The following is a 27,921-nucleotide window of genomic DNA, read 5'->3' on the forward strand; positions in this document are numbered from 1 at the left end:
TGAGCCACCTAGGCGTCCCGATTTCCATCACTTAATGTGTATGATAATAAGGTGCTGTCTTGGACCCTGCTATAGGGATGTTACATAGTATATACATTGCCTTATCTTTCTTAAATCTAAACAATCCTGAACCCCAAAGCATATGTGGTCTTAAGAATTTCATATTAAAGTTTATAAATCTGTATTTGCTTTTAACAGGGAAATCTTAATTAGATTATATTACAGACCAATGATGTATGCTTTGTGAATAGGCTATATCTAAAAAGAGAGGTGGACAGAATAGGATTTTTATTAATTCCTAAATTTGGTATTTCTAAGTTTTGTGGTTTTTTTTTTTTAATATTTATGTATTCATGAGAGACATAGAGAGAGGGAGGCAGAGACCTGGCAGTGGGAGAAGCAGGCTTCATGCAGGAAGCCCAATGTGGGACTCTGGGATCACACCCGGAGCCAAAGGCTGGCACTCAAAGGCAGGGGTCCCCCCAAAAGATTTTCATATGCTAAGCAGGACCTATAAGATACTGGAGGCCTTGCCATTGTCAAGTTAAAGATTACTTTTCCCTCTAGCAAGACATTAACATTAAGACAATTGGAAACTTCCTGAAGAAAGTCACACATATCCCACTCTGGATGGGGGTTGTTTGCAGGATATCAGCTGTGATTTGTCATCAGCTAACCCTGCTCCCTCATCTTTATGGCCAGGGTAACTCCTGGGCTGCTTCATGGTGACTCTGTATCCTGGGAGCCCAAGGCAGCCACGTGAGAATTCCAGATTTCAATTTGCAACCAACTTGACCACCTCCCTAAGTTTCTCCTAAATAAGTCTGTGATTCTAGGTAACACCCTGAGTTAACACTTTCTTCCACGTCAATGCCATCTGTCTGTCTATCTATCTATCATCAGATGAGCTCTGGAGTCAGAATCTCTATTTGAGTCTTGCCTCTGTGCCTCTCTCTTATTAGCTCTGTGACCCCAGGCAAGTTATTTCATCTTCTCTGAGATCTTCATTTCATGACTGTAGAATGGGGATAATGGCAGTACCCGCCTACCACTCTTAGGTTGGGGATTAAATGAGTGAAGTATGAAAAATGTAAGAAGGATGAAAATCTCAGTCGTGTACATTAACCACTCCATAATTGGTAGCCATTATTATGCACAGACATCCTCTCTAAAGAGCTGACAGCTTTCTAGCAGCTAATAGGAAGGACAGAAAAGGTAACATACAAAGAATTAATAAAAGGAGATACTTCAAATTCTGATATCTAACAGTACCTGAAGCTTGGCACAAAACTTTTAGTTCCCCTTTGGGTTTCTACTTAGGCAAAAAAAAAAAAGAAAAGAAAAAATATTAAAGCCCTTTCTTTGTCTTAGCATCCATTCGCACCCTAAATTTTTTATATGGGTTATTCAACAGAAATTATTTTGCAGTAGGTCTTTGCCCTTTTCCTGTAGGTTGACCAATGTCTGTAGATCTTTTAGCATTCTCATTGAACACCACTCTCCTTTCTCCCTTTAAGTCACCATCCTCCCCTTCAGTGTTCCAAGTGATTTTCCTCTGGAGCATACATAAATAATTTTATTTTTTTATTTTTTTTAATTTTATTTATTTATTTATTTATTCATGAGAGATACACAGAGAGAGGAAGAAACACAGGCAGAGGGAGAAAGAAGCAGGCTCCATGCAGGGAGCCTGATGTGGGACTCGATCCTGGGTCTCCAGGATCACACCCTGGGCCTCCAGGATCACACCCTGGGCTGAAGGCAGGCGCCCAACCGCTGAGCCACCCAGGCGTCCCCATAAATAATTTTAAACTATGGCCCTGGAAATTACTTTTACCACGAGTAAAAGAACCCCTAAGGTGATTTGCAAATGTATTCAGCTAGAGTCCACCCACATCCCCACTAAGCTAAATTCTCCTGTTATAATGGAAGGAGGACTTCAAAGAGAGAGAAATAAAGAGCAGGAAATTCAAGCTGAGAGAAATTTTAGAAAACATTCAACACAATCCTTCTTAAATATTGTACCTGAGGAACCTGGGCCCCAGAGAAATTGGCCCACATTCTTCCAGAGTTTTCTGTGTTCTACAAATACCCACTCAGCTCACACCTGCAGAGTAGCCTTTGCCACGTTGCATTATGGTTGGTAGTGTGTCTACCTTGTCTGCTATCCTCTGAGACCATCAATACAGGATCAAGTCTTATTCATCCAAGTCCTCAGCACTGCACTTGATATATAAGTGGTGAATAAATGTCTAATAAATGAGTGACATGCTTTTGGACTTATAACAATCCATCTTGGCCTGGTATCTGGAATTAATAAAAGATCAGAGTGAGGTCTTTAGTTCTTATCTTTTTTGTTCCCAGGGCCTGGTTCTCTGGTATGTATTTGCTCTTCATGGGGCTCAATTTCTGTAAAATGTGTCTGAGTAGGCTGAAGAGGGCCCCAGGCATAATGTGAAACAAAATGATCTGACGGGGATTTCCAAATGTTATGAGAATTAAAAGCCCTCAGTGTACTGTACCTTAGAATGGCCATTTTAACTCCCAAGTGAAGAGACCCTGCCTGAGAATGAAGCCTAAACAGAAGAAATCAGAGTTAAGGGAAGGAAAGAGGTATCTTTCTGATGACATCATCTGAGTACCTGCATCCAGTCATACCTGAATGAAGTCAGTGTGCCTGCACTTGTCTCTTATATGAGCCAATGTACTGGCTTTTCATATATGCCGGCTGAGTTAGGCTTCTGTCACTTGTCCCCAAAGAGGATTGATTAATAAAGACCAAATAATTAGAGAACAATAAAAGCCACATATATAAAGTGTTGAACTGCATGGTACTGATTATAGATGCAATAGAAAGACAGAGGAACAGGCTGGGGCGAGATTAACAAAGATAATGAGAGTTGGACAGACCATGATCACTGTTGTAATTATAAAGAAACACCAAGAGGGGACAGTGACTGGTAAACTATAATAGTGTAGTAGAGTAATAATACAGTATAGTCTAGTATAAAATCAGGAATATTAGATAAAAAGGGAAGAAGAATGGGCCAAGTGTAGTGCTAGCCATTATCCTCTTAGAATGTTGTTAAGAGGGCCAGTGGAGGGAGAGAAAATCAATATGGTGTAAGACTGTTAGATTTGGACAATCATCCAAGCCTAACCTAGTGTCTGGGCTGAACGTACTCTATTATCTTGTCTAGAGCAGTGGTTCTCAACCTTGGCCATGCATTAAAATCAGTTGGGGAGCTTTACAAAATCCAGATGCCATGGGTACAAGGGAATATTATTCAGCCATAAGAAGGAAAAGAATCCTGCTACTTGCTGTAACATGGATGAAACTTGAGGATATTATGCTAAGTGAAATAAGCCAGATAGAAAAAGACAAATTCTACATGATCTTACTTGTATGTGGAATCTAAAAAAGTCAAACTCATAGAAATGGAGTAGATTGTGGCAACTAGGGGCTTGGGTGTGGGGAGATGGGGAGATGTTGGTCAAAGAGTACACATTTTCAGTTATAAAATGAATAATTTCTAGGGTATAGCATACTGACTATAGTTAACAAAACTGAATTGTGTACTTGAAATTTGCTCAGAGAGTAGATCTTGAATCTTATGAGGTGATGGATATGTTAACTAAGCTTAACGTGGTAATCATTTCACAATATATACACACATCAGATTGTAACATTGTACACCTTAAACTTACACAATATTATCATCAAATTTCAATAAAGCTGGAAAGAAACATCCAGACACCCAGGCCAGGTAAAGCTGAATCACTGGGGGTACTTAGGGGGGGAGGGCGGCAGCAGGTATCACTATTTTTAAAAAATATTTACTTATTTATTCATGAGAGACACAGACTGAGAGAGATAGGCAGAGGCACAGGCAGAGGGAGAAGCAGACTCTTCGCAGGGAGCCTGATGCGGGACTCAATCCCGGATCCCGGGATCATGACCCGAGCCGAAGGCAGGCGCCCAACCGCTGAGCCACTCAGGCATCCCCATGGTATCACTATTTTTAAATACTTCCCAGGTGATTCCACAGTGCAGCCAGATTTGAGAACAAGTGCTCTGGGGTGGTGCTTCTTGAATTTTAATGTCTTTGAATCTTGCTTAAGTCTAAGGTGGGATCCAGAATTTCAGGAGTTAAGTGTAGTTTAGTGTGGTGGTGATGGTGGTGGGAAGGCTGCTCTTTCCAACCCATCCAGCCAGATTTCCCAGAAATAATCTGTGGACAACTACATGTCATGAAAGGTTGAAGGCTCCATGATAATGCCAGTTCTGACGTAGGATATAGGATGACCCACTGACCTAATTTGCCTGGGTCTCAGGGGCTTCCGTGGCCATGGGGTGTTCAGTGCCAAAACATGAAAGTTGTGGGCAAATCGGGATGGTTAGTCACTCTACCTGACCCTGCCCTCAGGCAGTGAAGTTCTGGCCACAGTTAGGAAGCTTTTCCAACCAAATAAGCACCGTTAATAAAGTGGGAGTGAACGAGGCCTCAGAAGATGCTCCTTGAAAAAGAAAAGGAGGGCAGCCCAGGTGGCTCAGCAGTTTAGCGCTGCCTTCATCCCAGGGCGTGATCCTGGAGGCCCCGGGATCAAGTCCCACGTCGGGCTCCCCGCATGGAGCTTGCTTCTCCCTCTGCATCTCTCTCTGTGTGTCTCTAATGAATAAATAAATAAAATCTTAAAGAAAAAAAAAGAAAAGAAAAGGAGTTGCTGAAGCCGGCAACAGATAGGGGGGCAAGGGAAGGAAAACAAGTGCTCTGGTGTGCCTGGCTCACAGGCACCTATCCAGAAAGGGGGATAGGTAGCCCTGGAGACAGAAAGGTCTTTAGCTTAACATGAAGAAACTGGAAGCTTCCCACTAATGTGGGGAATTCAAACTGGAACATACAGAATTACCCAGAGAACTCATTCAAAATTCAAACTCAGGGGATCCCTGGGTGGCGCAGCGGTTTGGCGCCTGCCTTTGGCCCAGGGCGTGATCCTGGAGACCTGGGATCGAATCCCACGTCGGGCTCCCGGTGCATGGAGCCTGCTTCTCCCTCTGCCTGTGTCTCTGCCTCTCTCTCTCTCTCTCTGTGTGACTATCATAAAAAAAAAAAAAATCAAAATGCAAACTCAGCACCTCCCCTGAGAAATTCTAATTCAAAAGGTCAAAGGCCTTTTAACTGGTATCCCAGGTGATTTTAGGCTACACACTGAGAAACACTGAACTAAAGGGCCTGTCTGCCAGTAGTTTGGTCTGTTAAAGAAAACTTTCCTGACCAGTAGGATGGGCCAACTCAAAGAGACTTAGCAGTGATGGTAAAGTTTCTCAAAACAGCAGGTCCAGATGGTTTCAGAAGTGAATTCTAGCAAATCTCTAAGGAACAGATCATTCTAATGCTTTTAGAGTTCCAAACCATGGACAAAGAAGGAAATACAATTCTATTAAGCCAAGATAACATTGAAATCAAACCTAGCAAAAATAACACACAAAACAAAACTGTAGACCAATCTCATCTATGAATATCAATGTAAAAATCTGAAATAAAATATTGGCAAGCAAAATTCTGCATCCTTTTAAAAGAATAAATTACTGCCACCAAATGGGGTTTATACTGAGAATGAAAGAATGGTTCAGTGTGCAGGAATTTATTATTTTGATACATGACATTAACAGAGCAAAAAAAATTGCATGTCTATTTTTGTAGGTCATGTAATAGCATTCAATAAAACTCTACATGTACTCTTAATGCTTTTTTTTAAAATGCCCATTATGATCTGGGTGTTACCTGATCTTCTACACCATAAACTTGAACATGCATGGCAATTTTCCCTTACAAAACAGAAGTCAAATATATGAAACCAGGCCCAAGCATGTCAGGAAAGCAAGAGAAAACTATCCAACTAGGTGGCTCAGACTCTTATGATACCTACTCTTACTGCTACTCTGCCTTACATTCAATTTTACCTGTGGCCTCATGGACTCGATTCCCAATGACCCATTTTCTGAGAAGGAAAAAGCTTGAACTTGCTTCCCTAATGGGTTTACATGGTATGCTGGCACCAGCCAAAAGTGGATGACTATTGCACTACATCCGTATTTAGAAGTAGCCCTGAAAATGTTGCTGAAGGAAAAATCCTTCCAAGAGGCAGAACATTTAGTTGTTTACTTTGTTGGGACTGAGATGGCCAGAGGACTGGATTCACACTGAGCAATAATAGCAGAGTTATCTAATTGGTCAGGGACTTGGAAAGAAAAAGATTGAAAAATTGGAGACAGGACATCTTAAGGGCAGGTATGTGGATGGACCTCTGGCACTAAGTCTAAAATATGAAAGTTATTGTGCCCATGTAAATGCCCACCAGAAAGCATCTATTGCAGAGAGGCTCTGAATAATTAGGTAGACCAGATAACCTATCCCTGGTTGTCAGTCAGCCTCTCCCTCTAGTTACCCTGGTGCTCCCTCAGTAATCTTGTGAACTCAGAGTCATAGCATCCACAACAACAAACTTCTCTCACTAAGTCCACTACTGGATGCCTGACAAGCCAACAGTGGAGGCAGCTCTGAGTCTTTCATATGGCACCATTCCCTAAGGGAGTCCAGGCTTGTGGAGCAGATGTGAACAGGACTTGAGGTCTGGAGTTAGCCTGGCCCAGCTGAACCTAGCCTAAATTAACTGAACTATAACTATAATGCATAGACCTGTGAGCCAGAAATAAAACATTTGCTCTATTAAGCTACTGAGGTTGTGGTGCTGTTTGTTATACAGCAGAAACCTAACATAGTCCTGTTATTAATTCTCACTGAATTCTCCTGATTTGGTTGTGCCATCTGTTTCCTTTTGGAGCCCTGACTGAATCACTGCCTTTTTACAGATGACTCAAGGATATATAAATCTCCAGTTCATACCTCTCTTCCCAGACCCTGACCCATATGTAGTCAGTGTTCTGCTGGATAGCTCTTCTTGGATATCATAAAGGCATCTGAAAGTCAACACTCATTTGTCTGTCACAAACTTGGTCCTCTTTCAGTGGCCTCCCTCTCATTTAACAGTACCGCCCACTGAAGAAACCTGTGAACTCTCCTTGATGCCCACTTCCCTGTCATCCCTGTATTTAAACTATCACCATATCACATTGATGTAACATCCTAAATATCTCTCTAATATGTCCCCTTCCCTTGACCTCCACCACCAGTATCACCCTAGCCCAAGCCACCAGTATTTCTTGCCTAAAATAATCTTCCAATTGGCCCCCCTCCAGTTGGTTTTCCATATAGCAGTCAAAAAGTTCTTTTAAAAAACTGTTCCAATATGTCCATGCCTCATTTGAAGTCCCCCAATGTCTTCCCATTGCCTTTAAGATAAAGAGCAGAATATTTAACATGGGCCTCAAGGCTCCATGTGGTGTGGCCCTTGCTCCTCTGCTTTGTCTCTACCCCTCTCTGCTCTCTTTATTTGGTATAAGAGGCCATATGGCCTTCTTTATTTGCTATGTACCATCTTACCCCTTGCTGTTCCCTCCCCCTGCAAAGCTCTTTCTCCTGTCTTTTCCTTATTAACACTTACTCATGCTTTACATCTCAGCCCAAGCATCACCTCTTTAAGGAAGCCTTCTCTCAGCTCCCTAAGTCTGGCTCACAGCATGGTGTATTTTACATTTGTGTGATTGCTTGATTAATATTGGTCACCACTGCTGCCCCTACGCACTATAATGTGACCCTCAAGAAGGCAGAAGCCATGTCTGGTTTTGGTCATCACTGCATCACCGCAGAGTCTGACATACCCTAGACACTTGGCACCTATTTATTAAATTAATAACTTGGTAAATCAGGTGTTGAGCTGGAATGTCTCTAGAGTTCATGTCAGCTCTAACCTTTGGGCTTCCTTTCCAGGTTCTGCCAGTAGGATAGAGGAGTGATGGGGAAAGCAGCCAACTGAGGTGAATTAGCAGCCCCCATGCAGTCAAAGCCATTGGTTAGACCTTGAAAGAAGCCCTTTTCCTACTTCAGAGATACTGCTAAGAACAATGTGGCATGTGCCAGCACTTGACTGGCCGGACCATTCTCAAAGAATCCTTAACACAAGTGCCAGAAAACCAAGTGCCAGAAATCCTGGGATAGAGGCTTTTGCCAGGAGATTCCCCGATTTGTTGAGCTGAACCAAGAGAGAGATGACTCTAAATGCCGCTGATTGATGACCAAGAGTGATGCTTATCCATTTTGACACTCTGCTGCTTCTTGTCAAGTGTTCACCCACCCTGCCCCATTTAGAAAGACCTCAAGTAACTGCTGTCTTGAAACCTCCTTAGATGGTTGGCTTGGCTGATACCTAAATATCACTTGACTCATACTGTGGTGTTGGGGAAGGAGGGAGGGATAAATTACTCTTCTTGCATTGCATGATTCTGTTATTTTTTTTCTTTTTTTCTCTTTTTTTTTAAGATTTTATAAATTACTCTTCTTGCATTGCATGATTCTGTTTTTTTTTTCTTTTTTTTTCTCTTTTTTTTAACATTTTATTTATTTATGGAGACAGAGAGAGAGAGAGAGAGGCACAGACACAGGCAGAGGGAGAAGCAGGCTCCATGCAGGAAGCCCGATGCGAGACTCCATCCTGGGACTCTGGGATCACACCCTGAGCTGAAGGCAGATGCTTAACCACTGAGCCACCTAGGCATCTGATATACTAATATATTTTTTATTTTTTTATTTTTATTTTTTTTAATTTTTATTTATTTATGATAGTCACACAGAGAGAGAGAGAGAGAGAGGCAGAGACACAGGCAGAGGGAGAAGCAGGCTCCATGCACCGGGAGCCCGACGTGGGACTCGATCCCAGGTCTCCAGGATCGTGCCCTGGGCCAAAGGCAGGCGCCAAACCGCTGCGCCACCCAGGGATCCCACTAATATATTTTTTAATATAATTAATTGTGACTCAAATATGAAAGCATTTTGATTATAATGTAAGTCTCCATGCAGGGAGCCCTATGTGGGACTTGATCCGGGAGTCCAGGGTCATGCCCTGGCCTGAAGGCAGGTGCTAAACCGCTAAGCCACCCAGGGATCCCCTGTTATTTTTTTTTTAAAGATTTGTTTATTTATTCATGAGAAACACCAACTGAGAGAGAGAGGCAGAGACATAGGCAGAGGGAGAAGCAGGCTCCCCTCAGAGAGCTCAATGCCAGACTCAGTCCCTGATCCCAGGATCACGACCTGAGCCAAAGGCAGGCACCCAATCCCTGAGCCACCCAGGTGTCCCAGATTCTGTTATTTTTAATTCTGAGGATTTCTTTTCCTCTTCTTAAGAGTGAACTAATTACATTTTGACAGCATGGCTTAGATTTCATCCAGGGGAAAGAGGTAGGGAATTCCAAGTACATGAGTCATTCTGCCACCAGAGGTAGAGGCAGTTCTTCAAGTCCTTATTCCATGGCAAAGGCAAACTCCTTCTCTCAAAGTCAGATGATATTCTGAATCCATACTCACCAGGCAGCCTGCCATTTCTAACAAAGCTTTCCCCGAGGCGAGGGAAAGAAGACTTGGATGAGGGACCTGGATAATTTGGCCCTTAGAAAGGGGTGTTACTTTGGTTGTGAATTAAGAATCCAACATCCTGTGTGAGGCAGGAAAGAGGAGTGAGTGCATTCCTGGGTTCTGCATTTGGCTGGTAGAAAAGGTGTGTCTGGTCAGAAAATGGAATACTATATAACAGTTAAAATGGATGAGCCAGAGCCACACTATCAACATAGACTAATTTTTAAAACATAATGTTGGAAGGATGGAGCACCTGGCTGGCTCAGTCAGTTAAGCATCTGCCTTTGGCTCAGGTCATGATCCCGGGGTCCTGGGATTGAGTCCCACATCAGGTTCCCTGCTCAGTGGGGAGCCTGTGTCTCCTTCTCCCTCTGCTCTCCCCCCACTTGTTCTCTCTCTCAAATAAATAAATAAAATCTTTTTTAAAAAAACATAATGTTGTGGGACCCCTGGGTGGCGCAGCGGTTTGGCGCCTGCCTTTGGCCCAGGGCATGATCCTGGAGACCCGGAATCGAATCCCACGTCAGGCTCCCGGTGCATGGAGCCTGCTTCTCCCTCTGCCTATGTCTCTGCCTCTCTCTCTCTCTGTGTGTGACTATCATAAATAAATAAAAATTAAAAAAAAAAACCATAATGTTGTAAAGAAAGAGCAAGTTGCAGAAGGATACATAGAGGTCTGCTACTATTTATAAAATGTTAAAATATGCAAAAATATTATAAATAAGGTTGCCTGGGTGGCTCAGTTGATTAAGCATTGGACTCTTGATTTCCATTCAGTTCATGATCTCAGGGTTGTGAGATCAAACCCTCCATCAGGCTCCACACTCGGCGTGGAGTGTGCTTGAGATTCTCTCTCCCTCTGCCCCTTCTCCCACTCACTCTCTCAAATAAATAAATAAAATATTTATTTAAATTATAAATCATTTAGTTTAAATATATATTCCTAATGATTTGTAACAGGGTATAACTTACATAGGATTTATGATATGTATATGTATGTATAACATATATGTAACAAAAATATAAAAATACACATAGAAATAATAAACACCCAATTTGTGGTTGTCCCAAGGGTAGAGAGAATGAGAGTAAGAAGGGGTACATGGAGGTCTCCAACTGTATTTGAAATGTTTTATACCTGAAGCTGGATGTTTGTTAGATTATTCTGTATATTTTTGTGTTTCTGAAATATCCCATGACAATTTTTTAAAGGCAGAGAAGAAACATTGGGTTTTAGGAGGAGGCTTGAGTATAAAGTCAAACCATGGATTTGTGCATTTATTGGTACCATCTCTCAGCTATGACCGCCCAAGTTACCAGTGTTCCATGAGCAAATTCACCCCCATGTCTATTGGGTGCTTTCCTGTCAATTGCTGCTGAAACTATAAATGCTCCCACCTCTGCTGCTGCATCACTGCCAGGCCCACCCCCGCTCCTTTTCCCTTCTTTCTGTAACTGCTGGGAAGCCTCTGCCTCTGTTCATAGCCATCTGGAAATCTTCCAATTCCTTTTCCTGCCTGGTACATTCCAATCCCCCAAGCTTTAGGAACCCCCACTTCTGACTGCAGAGTGGAGTAGGGAGCAGAGAAGGCAAGCTGTGCTCCTGTTCTCCCAAGTTGGAACTTAAAGTGGATTTTCACTGGGAAATAACATTCTACCCAACAACTGGCTTCCTGACCATCATTAATACCAGCATCCCACTTTGTTAGGGGTGACATGGCCCCCAGGGGCCTGCTTGGGAACCAAAGTCATTCCTAACCAACTGAGGAAAATCTGTTCTGAACTCTACGACAGATTTTCTGACAAACTTTTGGAACAATACCAATTTTTAAGTTGTTAGTTCTCTCTAAAGCCCTAAGGGGCAAAGCTAAGTTTTCCATGGCTTAAGGGGATAAAATCCAAGGAAGCAAGGTTGCTGATGGGTGAAGTAAGACAGGGAACTTCAGAGGAACTCCAAAAGAATTTCCTGGGAAACAAAATTACATCATGGCTCACCTACCCCACTGCTTGAATTCTTTAGAGTACCCATGCTTCTATGGAAAAAGCTTTTTTCTTTCTGTTAAATATGAACAGTATATTAACAGATTCCAGTGAGAAGATCTGACAATTTGCCACACAATGTGAATTCTAATTGCTTGAATAATACTGCACAATGGAATAATTTCCTACCCAGTAAAAATGATTCCTCCTTGCCTGCGTGATAATATACTGTTGAAATATAATGCTGTTCCAGACAGGGACTACATAATGTCTGGAGGCTTTTTTTTTTTTAATATAACCTTTAAATGCTAAGCATTAGAAATAAGGCAGTAACAAGTGATAAAACATGTTCCCAGATGAAGAGAAGAATTCGTTGGGTCTGTTTTGGAATCTACTAATTACTCAATGTCCTTGGATAAAATAGTGAGTCAATAAATTTACAATGCATAGACAGTCTCTGCTCTGTTCTTTTAGAGAAGATTGGTTTTGTGAAAAGAATGGAAATGGATTTTTCCATAAAGTTGGTACACAATGTAACATATGTATTTGGACAGGTACACACACCATGCTGTTAATTTTAATGCACCAATTTAATCCTTGTTATATGCATCACTGGACTCATAAAAGCAGATTTGTCTTTTGAAAATGAAATTGTTAGACATTTGTTGTCCAATGACCTAAGTGTGTAGTGCTCTAGCTTTGGGTGCTGTCTAGGAATATGGAAGAAAGGGAAGATGTGGTCCCTGTTCTCAAGGCGTTTGGAACACAGGCAGTTTATGGAAATTCCGAGCAGAAAGAAGCCATACATCAGAAAGATGAGATAAGTGAGGCCTGGAGAGGGAAAATGACCTTCCCAAGGTTACAGAGCTATGTAATGGAATTGTTCAGATGAAAACCAGGTGTCCAAAAACTGGAGCCCAATGCTAGCCTCTTCGGCACCAGACCTTTACAACATCCATGTTGAGACAGGACCAATGCTATGCTAGATTTGAAAGTTTCTGGAGGCTGGGCTGTGTTTTTGGGCACACATCTTCCTCCATGGGACTCATGGGAGGCTCCTTTGCTGGATCTCTTTGCAGTTCTTATGATGGGCATCATACACTGTTTTTCCAACTGGAATCCCCCTTTTTGCTTTTTAAAGATTTTATTTATTTATTCATGAGAAACACAGAGAGGGGAGAGAGAGAGGCAGAGACACAGGCAGAGGGAGAAGCAGGCTCTATGCAGGGAGCCCAACGTGGGACTCGATCCCAGGTCTCCAGGATCACGCCCTGGGCTGAAGGCGGCGCTAAACTGCTGAGCCACCCGGGCTGCCCCTGGCATCCCCTTTTAGCCCCTGGTTCTGGGACTGAGGTGAGAAGGTGGGGGAGAGGATGCTCTACCCAGACCCTTATTATTGAATCCACACTCTCTCTAAGAAATCTTCTTGGGCAAGACTTCATACTGCTCCAGATTTGACAGATACCACCCCTATGACCCTGAAATGCCACTCCCAGGTATATCCACAAAAGAAATGTGTACATATTTACTAAAAGATGTGTGTTAGGGATCCCTGGGTGGCGCAGCGGTTTGGCGCCTGCCTTTGGCCCAGGGCGCGATCCTGGAGATCCGGGATCGAATCCCACGTCAGGCTCCCGGTGCATGGAGCCTGCTTCTCCCTCTGCCTGTGTCTCTGCCTCTCTCTCTCTCACTGTGTGCCTATCATGAATAAATAAAAATTAAAAAAAAAAGATGTGTGTTAGAATGTCCGTAGCTATTCATAATAGCATCAAATTGGAAACTACTAAAATGCCTATCAGCTGTAGAATGGATAAATACATTGTGGAATATTTACATAATGGGATGCTATACAACAGTGAGAATAAACTATCTACAGCTACATACAACAATATGATGAATCTCATAAATATGATCTTGAGCAAATGAAACCAGGCACAAAAGGGTCCATACTGTATGATCCCATTTGTATAAAGGACAAAGAAAGGGGCCACCTGGATTGCTCAGTTGGTTAAGCATCCAACTCTTGTTTTCAGCTCAGGTCATGATCTCAGGGTTGTAGGATTGAGGCCCACATTGGGCTCTGCACTGAGCACGGAGCCTGCTTAAGATTCTCTCTCTGTCCCTTTCCCTCCCCCCCTCCCTCTCCCCTCTCTTGGGGGAAGAAAAGAATATAAAGAGGCAAAACTAATCTATGCTATCAGAGGTCAAGATAGTAATTATCCCTGGAGGGTAGTGGTGACTGAAAGGGTGTACCAGGGACATTATAAGATGCTGGTAATTAATGTTCTAGTTTCATGGGGATGTTCAGTTTAATGAAAATTTGTCAGTCTGCAAATCTGCTATTTTGGAACGTTTTAATACATATCATATATTTCAAAAAAGGTTTATAAAAGGCTCCAGACAGACTCTTCCCCCGTCCCTGGCTCCCACACGTGTAGGAGTAGCCTCTCCCCAGTGTATCCTCTCTCTCCCACTGCCACAGGCTGTCTTAACTCATGTCCCAGTCCTGCTTCCCCAACCACAGGGAACATACAGCAACCTTTTTAAGGGCTCCCCTTAATGTCCTCTCTTATGAGGCTGGAGGTTAGAGGGCATCTCTCCCCTTAACCCCACCCCAGGGGCAGGGGGAAGGAAACTCATAGAATGACAGTAGACTTTTCCAAAGAATCCTCTTCACACATCCTCCTTCTCTCTACCCTCTCTTGATGCCTTTATAATAAAAATTGTTGAGGGCATTTGAGATCTTAGAGTTTCTTGTAAAGACTGCCTCTGTGCACTTGTTCACACTAATTTTGGAGCATAATATCTCTTCTGTTGGCACTAGACAGTATCAGGATGATCCCATTTTAATATCTTGTTATGTAAGTAAATAAGAAATCTATCTACCATAATGACTTACCATATTCACATAGTGCTTAGAATTGATGAAGAGAACTCCAATCTATTTCCTTAATTTGATGAGGTGACCTCCCTTGCCTGAAGTCACACAGGTACTACATGAGGACACTGGAACCCCAGACCAGGTGCTCTGATTCCAGATTTATTCTGCAACAGTTCAGAATTACCAAGTATTAGCCAACACTGTTGGTTACCTACCCAAACCCATTTCTCCTTCTAGAATCACTTTCCTATGACCATGTGCTCAGGGAAAGTATTACCTCCCACTCCCCAACAGTTAGGGTGATTTCATTCATTTTGTCTTGTGATAGGTTTAGGCATGGACATTTGATTCAAACTTGGCCAGTGAAATCTGAGGGGATGTCTGCTGGGCAGAATTCAGAAAAGTTTTGCTCACTCTTGGAAAGGAACACAAGACAGGAAACATTCCCCTCCCCCAATTGCCTTTTTCTGTTCCCCCCTCCCAATGCTATTTTGTGAGGATGTGCTACTTGAAGCTGCTGCAGCCATCTTATGATCATGAGACACAAATGTGAAGGTAAAACCTGGCATCCCATAAAGAAGAGGTGGCATATATACACAGTGGAATACTATTCAGCTATAAAAAATAATGAAATCTTGCCATTTGCAACAACATGGATGGAACTAGAGAGTATTATGCTAAGTAAAATAAGTCAGAGAAAGACAAATACCATATGATTTCACTCATATGTGGAATTTAAGAAACAAAACAAATGAGCAAAAGAAAAAAGAGAGAAAAGCCGAGAAACAGACTCTTTACTATAGAGAACAAACTGATGGTCACCAGAGGGGAGGAGGGCAGGGGTAGGGGCGGTGGAAATGGATGAAATAGGTGATGGGATCAAGGAGGGCACTTGCTGTGATGAGCACCAGGTGTTGTATGGAAGTGTTGCATTACACCTGAAACTAATATAACACTGTATGTTAACTGGAATTAAAATAAAAACTTTTTTTAAAGATTTTATTTATTTATAATAACTTTTTTTAAAACCTTAGCATCCTAAACATAGGGAAACAGTAATAAAAAACAAAACAAAACAAAACACCGAATCCTTGATAATATTCTGCCACTAAGTTAGACAACTCTGGAACGACCTACCCTCAGACATACTATATAAGTTAATAAATGCCACTATTTTATTTTATTTTAAAGATTTTATTTATTTGTTCATGAGAGATATACAGAGAGAGAGAGAGAGGCAGAGACACAGGCAGAGGAAGAAGCAGGCTCCATGCAGGGAGCCCGATGCGGGACGGGGATCACGCCCTGAGCCAAAGGCAGATGCTCAAGCACTGAGCCACCCAGGCGTCCCAATAAATGTCATTATTTTAAAGCCACTTTTAGCCAAGTATTTTCTCCTTGCAACCAGAAGCATTCTAACTAAAAAACGGCAACATTTTAGTACCATATCGTTCTTTATAATGTTAATAATACTCATTTATTAGATGACGTAGCCAAACAGATACCAATCATACAGGAGAGAATCCAGGGTTCAGTGTAGGAAAAGACAAATGAGGTACTAGAAGAAGAGTAAATAGGTGGCCAAAAAAGGAAGTGGAGGGAATTCGTTTCACCAGATTGGAGATGGAACTAAAAGAAAGCCATAAGTAGACTACAGCAAAGCTAAGCTATGCACAGCTTCCCTTCCCCTCATTACAAGCTGCCTGTACAGTTTATGGATTAGACTTCCCCTACAGGAGAAGTTACACTCTTTCAATGTGCAACCTCAAACTAGAAAAAAAAAAAAGAGAGAAGAAAAGAAAAAAAAAAACTAAGTATTAAGAACAAGCAACAATGTTTCTTATGTTTAGCATTACTGACATTATCTGTTTCTTTCCCATTTTGTCTCTTTAATGGGCTAGATAACTGGAGATACTTTTTTAAGAGGTTGAGACTTACTGGGTGATCACACCATACCAGACTTGTGCTAGTATTGTCTATTTTAATCTTTATGGCAACTATGGAGATACTGTCATTTGCCTGTGTAGTATCCATTTTATCCTTCTGTCTTGCGGCTCTCACAGTGCTGGGGATCAGACAGCAGCTCCCCTCCCTCCCCCAGGGCAGAGGAGGGGCTACGCAGCATGGCAGTAGTCCTCTACAGAGAATTCTCTCCACAAATCCTCCTTCTTCACACAGCTCTGGTTTTATTCAGGATGACAAAGTTCCCAGATAAAAACATCACCTTTCCAGACTTCTTTGGGGCAGCCTGTAACAGAGTCTTAAACAATGAGAAGTAGGCAAAATTGCTGCTTGGGCTGTTCAGGAAACTTTTTTTTTTTTTTTTAACATTTCAAAGGAGCACCAAAATATATATGTAGGTTGTATTTGCTTCCTAGTAACATTCATAGAGAGGGTATGCACTAAAGAGATTGGGATCTATAAGAAAAATTGGGCTGTTTGGAACTCCACTGCCCAGTTTTCATGGACATACATGTATTTTTTAAAATTTTTTTTTAATTTAAGGATTTTATTTATTTATTCATGAGAGACAGAGAGAGGCAGGCAGAGACATAAGCAGAGGGAGAAGCAGGCTCCATGCAGGGAGCCGGATGTGGGACTTGATCTGGGGACCGTGGGATCACGCCCTGAGCCGAAGGCAGATGCTCTGAGCCACCCAGGCCTCCCTGACGGACATACATGTATGCAGACATATATGTGAATTTTGCAAGTGTTTATGACATAATTTTTAAATCTGACAATAGGTAAGATCAAATTGTCCCCACAGGTGACTTAGTATTGGTCAACACAGTGCATTTGCTCTTCTGTATTTACAGCACACAGCCAAGGCACATGAGGCCCAGCATACTTTGTGAAACAGTTATACACATTTCATTTTATAATGGGGACACTTCACAGTAAATAACCTGAGAGCAAGAACATTTTGGAAATAGTGCGAGGGGGCTGGTATGCCATTTTAGGTATCCATAAATGTAAACTTATTTAATTAACCACAATATGGTCTCATTTTTTTCATATACTTCTATCTAGATTTTAGTTGGGGTTTCTAAATTTTTATTTATTATTTAAAAGATTTTATTTATTTATTCATGAGAGACACACACAGAGAGAGAGGCAGAGACATAGGTAGAGGGAGAAGCAGGCTCCATGCAGGGAGCCCAATATGGGACTCTATCCCGGGAACCCAGGATCATGCCCTGAGCCTAAGGCAGACGCTTAACTGCTGAGGCCCCAGGCGTCCCTAGTTGGGGTTTTTTAAAGATTTCTTTTGAAGATTTTATTTTTAAGTATTTTCTATACCCAACGTGGGGCTCAAATTCATGACTCCAAGATCAAGAGTTATATGCTCTACGGACTGAACCAGCCGGCTGCCCCTAAAGATTTTAAATAATCTATACCCTCAGTGTGGGGCCAAATGCATGACCCTGAGATCAAGAGTTGCATGCTCTATTGATGGAGCCAGCCAGGCACCCCTAGTTCTTACTTTTTATTTTATTCTAAATAGATTTTAATCATGATTTAAACATATGAGGGCCTGGGTTCACTTTTTTAGAATTTTTATTTATTTTTAAAAATTGTCATGTAACATATTATTAGTTTCAGATGTACAAGGAAAACTTTTTGAAGTGGGGGCCAACTCAACTCTCTTGTCTCTGTGACTTTTTGCCCTTTGTCCTTTGCCATTCTTCCTGGAACATGGATGTGATAATCAGAGGTAAAGCAGCCATCTAAGAAGCATAAAGACAAGAGCCAAGCATTATCGTTCCAAAAGTTAGGAGGAGCCTGGTTGCCCATGGCATTATGGAGACATTATACTAACCCTGGGCTGACTTCCCCTAAACTTCTTCATTATGGAAGAAAAATATATTCCTTTTTAGTTAAACCTCTGTAGTCAAGTTTCTATTCATGCGGTTGAATACAGGCTGTCTGATACAGTTGTGCACTAAAGTTTACCTTTTCAAAATTTGTGAAATTTATCATGCACAAAATGGTTGAAATTCATATATAAGATTTTAATATGATCAAATCTACCTTCTCCTGGATCCTGCTCCACTCTCCTCCCTGCCAAATGGAGTCGACCATCCTGACTTATGGCAATATTTTTTCTCAGTTTGTCGTCATCCCCTTAAAACTTAGTCACTTTTTTTTTTTTAAATAATGAGTTTCCTTTCCCAAAGTCCATTATGACAATAAACAAGATGTTCAAAAAAGCAAAACCCTACAGGGACAAAGAGATTGGGAGAAAAAACAACAAACTCTCAGAAGCAAGAAAGCAGATGGACAAGTCATTACTGATCCAACAGACCAGAAGAGGCCAACTTCCAAGTTTCTCAGAGGAGTTAAGGAGACCAAGAAGCAAGATAATTTCTGGTGTGAGACTCCAGAATGGTTCAGGATTTGGAGATGAACCATGCCTCTGGGATGTAAGTGGGGCAGGAAAACAAGAGGTTTCATTGAAAGTAGGTCTAACAGTCAGGATCTGGTCAGGATACAGAAAAACCCTATCAATTATTTGAACAGATAGAATTTAATATAAAGAATCATTAACTAGGCATAAAGTTGAATCCTAAAGTATCAGGGAGGCAGTAACTACAGGAAGCAGCTAACACCCCCCAGCTGGGGTAGGTGGGGAGCTATGAGGCTGGTTCTGAGAGTGTCAGAAAAACTGCAAACTGACTTAAAGTGTTGCTGCCAGAAGGAAGCCCTGCTGGAGCAAAGAGGTATTGCTGGGGTGGGGGGTGGGGGGTGGGGTGGTTGCTGTTCACACAGTAGGAACATTAGGAAGCAGTCTTCTGGATTCCCTCTATTGACTTCTGTGGGTAGAGTCTAACAAGGAATAGTTGGTAGAGTGCCTGTGCTTTGAAGAGTCTCAGCACCAGTGTTGCAAAGCTGAGTATGGAAAGGTTGGGTTTATTGCTGAGAGACAATGACAGAGTAACAGGCAGTGTTGGTAGTAGAAGCAAGTTTATTTTTTTAAAGATTTTATTTATTTATTTGAGAGAGTGAGAGATAGAGCACAAGCGGGGTGAGGGGCAAAGGAAGTAGCAGGCTCCCTGCCAAACTGGGAGCCTGATGTGGGGCTTGATGTGAGGCTCAATTCTGAGACCCTGGGATCATGACCTGAGCTGAAGGCAGACACTTAACCAGCTGAGCCACCCAGGTGCCCCTAGAAGCAAGTTTAAGCTCAGATCTCCATCCTCAACAAGGCAATAGCTGCTTCCCCCACTCTAGCTATGAATACTGAGGTGTATTCTCTGGAGGGAAGAGGGTCTCCAGACTAGGGTCTATTAATCACTGTTGAGGGTGGGATCCTGTTTTTAAAATAGGGATTAAGCAAAGATTTACTGAACATCTGGACCTCAGCCCTCTTCTCCCAAATGACCCTCACTGAAAGTTAGATATATATTCTCCAGACAGGGGATTTGGAAGCTTCTTGGAGAATTTGACAGCCCAAGAAAGACCTAAACATCCTGGTATCAATATATGGGTCTAGCTAGATTATAGTGAAGCTTGTAATCAATAACCTCCACCAAGCTGTCTTCCAATTGGGCTTTTAGGTTATAATCTTAAAGGGGAGCAGGATAGCCTGAGACTTCCAGACATCTCAGGAAACTCTAAGGTACAAGACAGAAGCCAAAGATTGAGGAAAAAAAGAACCTGGAGGAAATAGAGACTATGCTGAGCGATATCATCTTTGATATTTAATATTTTCTGAAAAATAAGATTTGCAACTAAATAAAAAAGAAGTCAATGAAAAGGAAACATTTAGAAAATAGGAAAGAATCCTTGGAAATTAAAAATAATATAGCAGAAATGAAAAACTCAAAAGGAAGACTAGAAGCTAAAATTGAAGAAATCTTCTAGCATGTAGAGCAAAAAGTCAAAGAGATGTAAAATAGGAGATAAAAGGTAATAAAAGCACTGTGTCTCAAGAAGGTCAACATATAAATGAGTTCCAGAGTGAGAACACATGGAAAATGGAAGGGCAGAAATCATCAAACAATTCAAGAAAATTTCTCTGGCTTGAAGGATATCAATTTCCAGACCAAAAGGGCTCACTGTGTGTCCAGCACAAAGGCTAAGCAAAAAACACAATTATACCAAGGCACATAGCTATGAAATTTTACAACACAGGGGACAAAGAACAGATCCTATAAACTGCAGGGAAAAAAAATTGTTAAACCAGGCTGGGGTCGACCTCAGGAATCTTTGTTGGAGACCTTATTGTGCTGCCCAAGTACCCTGGCAGTAATTATATCCAACTAAAATAAATAACTATCATTTATTAAGTACCAAAGACTTCACACATGTAATCTCTCTTAATTTTATAGACATCCAACAAATCACATAATCCTATCCCCACTTTATAGATGAGAAAATTGGAGCTCTAGGAGGTATGTGACTTTTTCACTTTAGAAAGGATACAAAAGAAAGAGATGGCTCTCCTCTGCTACTGCATATTGTAGTGTTTGGATATGATGCCTGGACCTATGGTAGCTGTCTTATGACCATGAAAGGAGACAGCCCAGGAAGGCCTACAAGCTGAGGTTAGAAGAACATACAGCTAGAAAGAACCTAGGCCCTTGATGAGCTAACCAATACTGAAATTTCCCTCTTTTTGGACTTATTATGTGAGATAATAAATTTTCCTTATTATTTCAGAAAAAAAAATAGTTACATAGGATCATGTGTCAGAATGGGTCTAAACTTCTCAACAACACTTGTAACCTAGAAAACAATGAAGAGAACAATGCCCTCAAAATGCCAAAAAAGGGCAGCCCGGGTGGCTCAGCGCCGCCTTTGGCCCAGGGCGTGATCCTGGAGACCCGGAATCGAGTCCCACGTTGGACTTCCTACATGGAGCCTGCTTCTCCCTCTGCCTCCCTCTCTGTGTCTCTCATGAATAAATAAATAAAATATTTTTTAAAAATGCCAAAGACAATGAATTCTGACCTAAAATTCTATACCTGTAAAACAATCAGTTAATGCAAGGATAGATTAAAGGCATTTCCAGATATGCAAAGTCTCAAAATATTTACCTCCCATGCACCTCATTCTCAGAAGCTACTGGAACTGCTCCATGAAAACAATGAATAGAACTGGGAAAGAAACCTATAGAAACCAGGAAATGAGATGTAACAAGAGAGAGGTGTTAGGAGTATCAAGGATGATAGTGAAAGGAAACCACAAGACAAGCAGCTGAGCCCCAAGAGTAGAAAGTAACCAAACAGAGTGGGAAAAAGTTCTTCAAGATGAAATTGATGGAATCCCTGATGAATTTGAACATACTGAAATGAGGGAAGATTTGGGGGATGAATTCATTATAAGTGGGTAGGAAATGACACAAGTGAGAAAACCAGACAGCTAGCAATTCTAGGAAAATGAAAACGTTGAGTAAGCAAAGAAAAGTAATTGTGGAGTACTACATAGCTTAGCCAGGAATGACATTTACATAATCATATAAAGAATGAATATTGGTTTAGCCCAATTATGATACATGTATTGGGAGCCTTGGGGAACGAAAAGTATGGTTATATGTGATAACCAGGGAAGGGGAATCAATGCAAGAGCAAAATCTTCATTTTTCGAAATGAGACATAAGTAGATAATGCCTACACTGGGCAAGGCAAGCACAATCACTATGAGCATGTTATTTAATGACCTGAAGAAACAGCTAAGAGGGAAGCAAATGGTTGCCTTTGAGGAGTGGAAAATGGAGGTGATGGGGTGTAGAAGGCTGTTTTTTTTTTTTTTTTTTTTTTCATTATTAGCCTCGGAGAATTGATTAACTGTCCAGGAGTTTGAATAATTTTAGTAAAAATTTAAAATAATTTTTTAAAGATTTTATTTATTCCATGAGAGACAGAGAGAGAGGCAGAGATATAAGCAGGCTCCTCACAGGGAGCCCAATGTGGGACTCCATCCAGAGACCCCAGGATCATGCCCTGACCTGAAGGCAGATGCTCAACCACTGAGCCATCTAGGTGGCCCTAAAAATAGATTTTTTTTTAAAAGATTTTATTTATTTATTCATGAGACACACACAGAGAGAGAGAGAGAGAGAGAGAGAGGCAGAGACACAGGCAGAGGGAGAAGCAGGCTCCATGCAGAGAGCCTGATGTGGGACTCAATCCGGGGTCTCCAGGATCACGTCCTGGGCTGAAAGCAGGCGCTAAACCGCTGAGCCACCTGGGCTGCCCTAAAAATAGATTTAAAACATGAGATGTGCCTGGGTGGTTCAGTCCACTAAATGACTTGATTTCGGCTCAGGTCCTGATCTCAGTGTTGTGAGATGGAGACCCCTGGCAGGCTCCACATTGGGCATGGAGCTTGCTGAAGATTCTTTCTCCATTTCTCTCTGTGCCTCTCCCCACCCAAATCATGCATGCATGTGCCTGCATATGGGTGTGCATGCTTTCTTTCTCTTGCTCTCAAAAAAATCATAAGAAACCCCCAAAAAAATTTTTTTAAGAAAAAGAGCCAATTTTGAACTCCCAGGCAAAAATGAGTTATTCAAGAAAATAGAGGACACTAAATGTGCCCTGCTGAGGGCTGCCTGGGTGACGCAGTCAGTTAAGCATAGGACTCTTGATTTCAGCTCAGGTCATGATCTCAGGGTGGTGAGATCGATTGCCGCCTCAGGCTCCAGGCTCAGTGGAGAGTCTGCTTCTCTCCCTCTTCCTCTGCTCCTCCCCCTGTACATGCTCTCTCTCAAATAAATAAATAATTCAAGGAAGGAAGGAAGGAAGGAAGGAAGGAAGGAAGGAAGGAAGGAAGGAAGGAAGGAAGAAGAATGTCAGCTGTGAATACTAGTTACATAATTTGCCTTCCAAATTCATCCACCTTTCCCCACCCGCTCTGTGCCTGGGAGGCAATCTGCTATGGACTCGACCAACAGGCTCCCATGCCCCTGACTTCCAGATGAGTTCTTCCCCTAGGAAGGAGGTTGAGTTGAAGGTACATGGTTTTTTCTCTGTCTTCCTATCATGGTCATCTCAGGCTGGCTACATGCCCTGACAATGGTCCAGTTGCTATCAGGCAGCTCTCACTATACACTTCTAGATCTCCAGGTTCTTTGGAGTGTAGGAGTGGTAATGGAGCCCCCACAGTTCTAGCAGCCCTATCTCCAGTAGTTTTCCTATACCCTGCCCACACTTTTTACAGTTGGTCCCTTATTAAATTCTTCTCAAATTACTGGATTTGAGTGTGTCATCTATTTCTTGCTGGGACACTGACCCATGCATATAACCATGATAATATAAACGATGAATGTTGACCTAATAAAAAGCCCATGATATATTGGGAAATGAGGAGAGTAAATATGTGAATATTTGAAGAAGGTGCATGAAAGGGAGCTAAATCCTCATTTTCCATAAGAAGAAAATAGATCATATGTAAAAGCAAAAGAAAAATGAAATAAGAATATATTCATGTTATTTAGAAATATGGAAGTAAATCCCAGAAGAAATAGCAAAATAGAGTCAGGGAAATGAAGATCCTTCTGATTTGTTATTTGGCTGTCTGAGGAATAGATTCTAAGACTGTTTTTTGGACTATGGTTTGAGACTCATTAGAGTCTTGACCAATTCAGTGAATATCGGTCAATTCTTTTATTATTTAGAACAGAGTGGAAATTATCAGTGTTTATCACAAGTAGTGAGACTATGATTTTGTTAAATGGTTTGGTTTTATGTATGATATAAAATGTGTGTGTGATATAAAATGTATTATTGTGGATTGAGCTCAAAAAAGCTTGAAAGTCACTATTCTGAAAGATCAATGGTGGCTGAAGACAGGGCAGTGAAGTAAATATCTTAACCAAATGGAGTTAAAGGGTCATGTTATTCTCTGTGGATGCCAGGAATAATAATTCACTGCATTTGTGTGAGGACCTGCCAGGTTAACAGTCCCACATGCAGCTCTTATTATATTCACCCCGTGCTTTATAATGTTCTTGGCTTACCAGCTAATAAAGAAGTAAATCCAGAGCCTCTCTGGTGGGATGATATATTGCTTTATCATGGAAGCCACTACCTACAAAAAAATATAATCGCTCAGGATGGGGCAGGGTTGGTGGGGGTGGGGGTGGGTGGAGAAAATAAAAATTACACCCAGACCTCTTTGCAATGAACTGTCACACTACAGGCCAAGTGATGCAGGGCTTAAGCTAACACAATTCCTAGCATGTGAAACCAAAAACACTCTCTCAGAGGAATAAGCATTTAACTTTCCTTTTGTTAGAGAGGTGGAAGATGAGCTCCAGCCTGGTGAAATAAATTGAAAAAGTGTCCTATTTTCAAATCTGCACAAAGATACCATTTTATCATATATAGTTGAAGCTGTATATAATTATGGAATTCCAACTATATTTATTCTACAAATTGCGTAATGAAATGACTATCGTGAGAGGAAGGCAAGGAACTAGCAAATCACAGGTGGCACTGAAAAGCCAGCAATTCCTGTGAATCCATCTGTTTGAACTCTGCAGAATTCTAAACACAAATGACAAGTGCAAAATTGTTGATCATGAGAATAAACCCCGATACACACTTTAAGTCTATTTTTTATTGTAACAACTTGTTGTGAATAGATTGTCAATGAAAAGTTGGCCCCTCACACAACAGCTTTTTCAGCCAATGGTATATTCAGCTCTCCATGGCAATGAGGGTGAAAGGAGGTCTGAGGTCTCAGGAAAACATCACCACTCCATTGAAGAATACAGAAACAGCAAGAAACTTGTGCTCACCAACCATCACTTCCTCTTTCTTCAGCATGTGACAATGAACTGAGAGGATTGAAGTCAAGGCTGCTTCTCTGCCCCTCATGCTCTTACAGCCAGCAGCACATACTGCATGAAGCCTGTGTGTTCACCTCTGAGCCAGGCACCACAAAGAGCCAAAAGAAGGAAGAAATAGGGTTCCACTCTTGAGAACTTCTGTCTTGTTAGGTACCCAGGAAACAACTAGGGTATGGTGTCAGACATCATGTGACATAAATTGTGTGTACTGGGAAATCAGTCCAGCTGAAGAGATTCGTGTCCCTGGTGCCATGCTATAACATGTTTGGAGAAGTCCTGCCACCTTTGAGTGGGCTGTGGAATAGGGCGAGGCTCTCATTTTCCACAGTGCATTTGGATGGGCCAAATGAACGTAAGGGCTGACATGCCCTTCTGTGCTCATTACTGAAACCCACCGACTCTAAGAGCTGATCTGCTCAGGATATCAAAATCCCAATTGCCTGTCTGTCTTAAGCTACCATTTATCTCCTGATACGCTATAGAAGGCTGGGTTACGAGAAGTAGGTATCGGGGGCAGCCCAGGTGGCTCAGCAGTTTAGTGCTGCCTTCAGCCCAGGGCATGATCCTGGAAGCCCCGGGATCGAGTCCCACATCAGGCTCCCTGCATGGAGCCTGCTTCTCCCTCTGCCTGTGCCTCTACCTCTCTCTCTCTTTCTCTCTCTCTCTCTGTGTCTCTCATGAATAAATAAATAAAATCTTTAAAAAAAAAGAAGTAGGTATCGGGAAAACCAAGTCCCACAGCCTCATAGGCCTGTCTTCTGCCTAAAGCGACCACACAGCGAGATAGTAATACACAACCACAAGGCGGATGCATCAGGCAGGCTCTTTGTTGCAAATGACCCCCATCCTGATTAATTAAACGAAAAGGAACATATTGAGGGATAGTAACCAGGCTCACAGAATCTCTAGAATGGTGAGAGAATCAGGTTTGTACACCTGAACTGTGCTATCAGACTGCTTCCACTGCTGGGCATGAGTACTGCAGCTTACATGACTGATGCTGGGCATAGGATGCTCCCACTAGGATCCCTGCCGCTGCTATCCTGAAGACTGGAAGTCTCTTCTTCAGGCTCTGCCACCCTCACTAGAATGGATTCTGTGCCATCCCTCTGCTTGCACTCTCTTCCAAAGGAAACTCTCTCCTGGGAGCATCATTGCATACCCACACCATAGCTGCAAGTATGTCTGAGAAAGCAAGTTTTTGCCTTCTGCCTTGGGAGACAAAATGTGCAAAATCATCCCTACATAGGGAGGCTGTGCAGAGGCGCCAGGCAGCCAAAAGGCATGGAAAAAATGTTCATTTGTTAAATGAGCCTAAGGCAGAACATACACAGGGTTCTAGTTCCACATAGTTGACCTCTCTACACACTGCCTCCATGACATTTGAAATAAGACATTTCTCATCCAGTAGGACACAATCACTCTTTTCTTCCAGGGTCATAGGATGGTTGTGCAGGTGAGGTAGCCCAAGGCAGCAGCAACAGCAGCAGCCATAACTAAAAAGGAACACGTGGCTTACGAAGTGCCTCCTGACACACACGACACCAGTGATGTTCTGTGCTGATGTCAGTCACTGAGGAAAATCCTGGATCGCAGTTCAGATGCCCATTCACCTGATAAAACCATACAGTAAGATGGGACTTTAGTGTCTTTTCAAAGCTGAAACATAAGATCTGAGTGAAGATTATTCATTATATTAGTTTCTTGAGACTGTTGTAACAAATGACCAGAAATCGGGGCACCTGCATGGCTCAGTCGGTTGAGTGTCCAACAATTTCTGCTCAAGTCATGATCTCAGGGTCGTGAGATTGAGTCCTGCAACACACTCCATGCTCAGCAGAGTCCACTTCTCTCTCTGCCCCTCCCCCTGCTTGCTTTCTCTCTCTCAAATAAATAAATAAAATCTTTTAAAAAATGACCACAAACTTGATACCTTAAAACAACACACATTTATTCTCTCACAATTTTGGAGGCCAGTGGTTCTGAAATTGGTATCAGTGGGCCAAAATCAAGATGTGGGCAGGGCTATGCTCCCTCCAAAGGCCCTAGGGGAAAACCCATCCCTTGTCTCTTCCAGCATCTGTGGCTGCTAGCATTCCTTCCTTGGCTTGTGGCCACATCACTACAATTTCTGCCTCTGTCTTCACATTACCTTCTCTATATGTATAATATCCCTCTGCCTTCCCTTTTATTTATTTATTTTTAAATTTTTTTATTTATTTATGATAGTCACACAGAGAGAGAGAGAGAGAGAGAGGGAGGCAGAGACACAGGCAGAGGGAGAAGCAGGCTCCATGCACCGGGAGCCTGACGTGGGATTCGATCCTGGGTCTCCAGGATCGCGCCCTGGGCCAAAGGCAGGCGCCAAACCGCTGCGCCACCCAGGGATCCCTGCCTTCCCTTTTATAAGGATAAATGTGATTGCATTTAGCACCCACCTGGAAAATATAATCTCTTCATCTCAAAATCCTTAATTCAGGACGCCTGGGTGGCTCAGCAGTTGAGCGCCTCCCTTCGGCTCAGGTCCTGATCCTGGAGTCCCGGGATGGAGTCCCACATCGGGCTCCCTGCATGGAGCCTGCTTCTCTCTCTGCCTGTGTCTCTGTCTCTCTCTCTCTCTTTCTCTCTCTCTCTCTCTCAGTGTGTCTCATGAATAAATAAGTAAAATCTTTTTAAAAAATCCTTAACTTAATCACATCTGTAAAGACCCTTTTTCAAAACAAAGTAAC

At 42.1% G+C, this 27,921-nt stretch overlaps 1 non-coding gene across 2 annotated transcripts in view; it reads left to right on the forward strand.

The window, feature by feature from the left end:
• Positions 1 to 27,921, forward strand: part of LOC102154834 — a 259,915-nt gene that overhangs the window by 89,302 nt on the left and 142,692 nt on the right. Inside the window, exon 4 of one of the 2 annotated variants that reach the window (XR_005386256.1) lies at positions 7,893 to 8,463. The exons of the other annotated variant lie outside the window; for it this stretch is intronic. This is a non-coding gene — a transcript (uncharacterized LOC102154834). Of the gene's footprint in view, positions 1 to 7,892; positions 8,464 to 27,921 lie in introns of those variants that run through there. 2 annotated transcript variants of the gene reach the window in all.

This window comes from Canis lupus, chromosome X (genome assembly GCF_011100685.1).
Source record: "Canis lupus familiaris isolate Mischka breed German Shepherd chromosome X, alternate assembly UU_Cfam_GSD_1.0, whole genome shotgun sequence".
In the NCBI taxonomy this organism is placed as follows: Eukaryota; Metazoa; Chordata; class Mammalia; order Carnivora; family Canidae; genus Canis; species Canis lupus.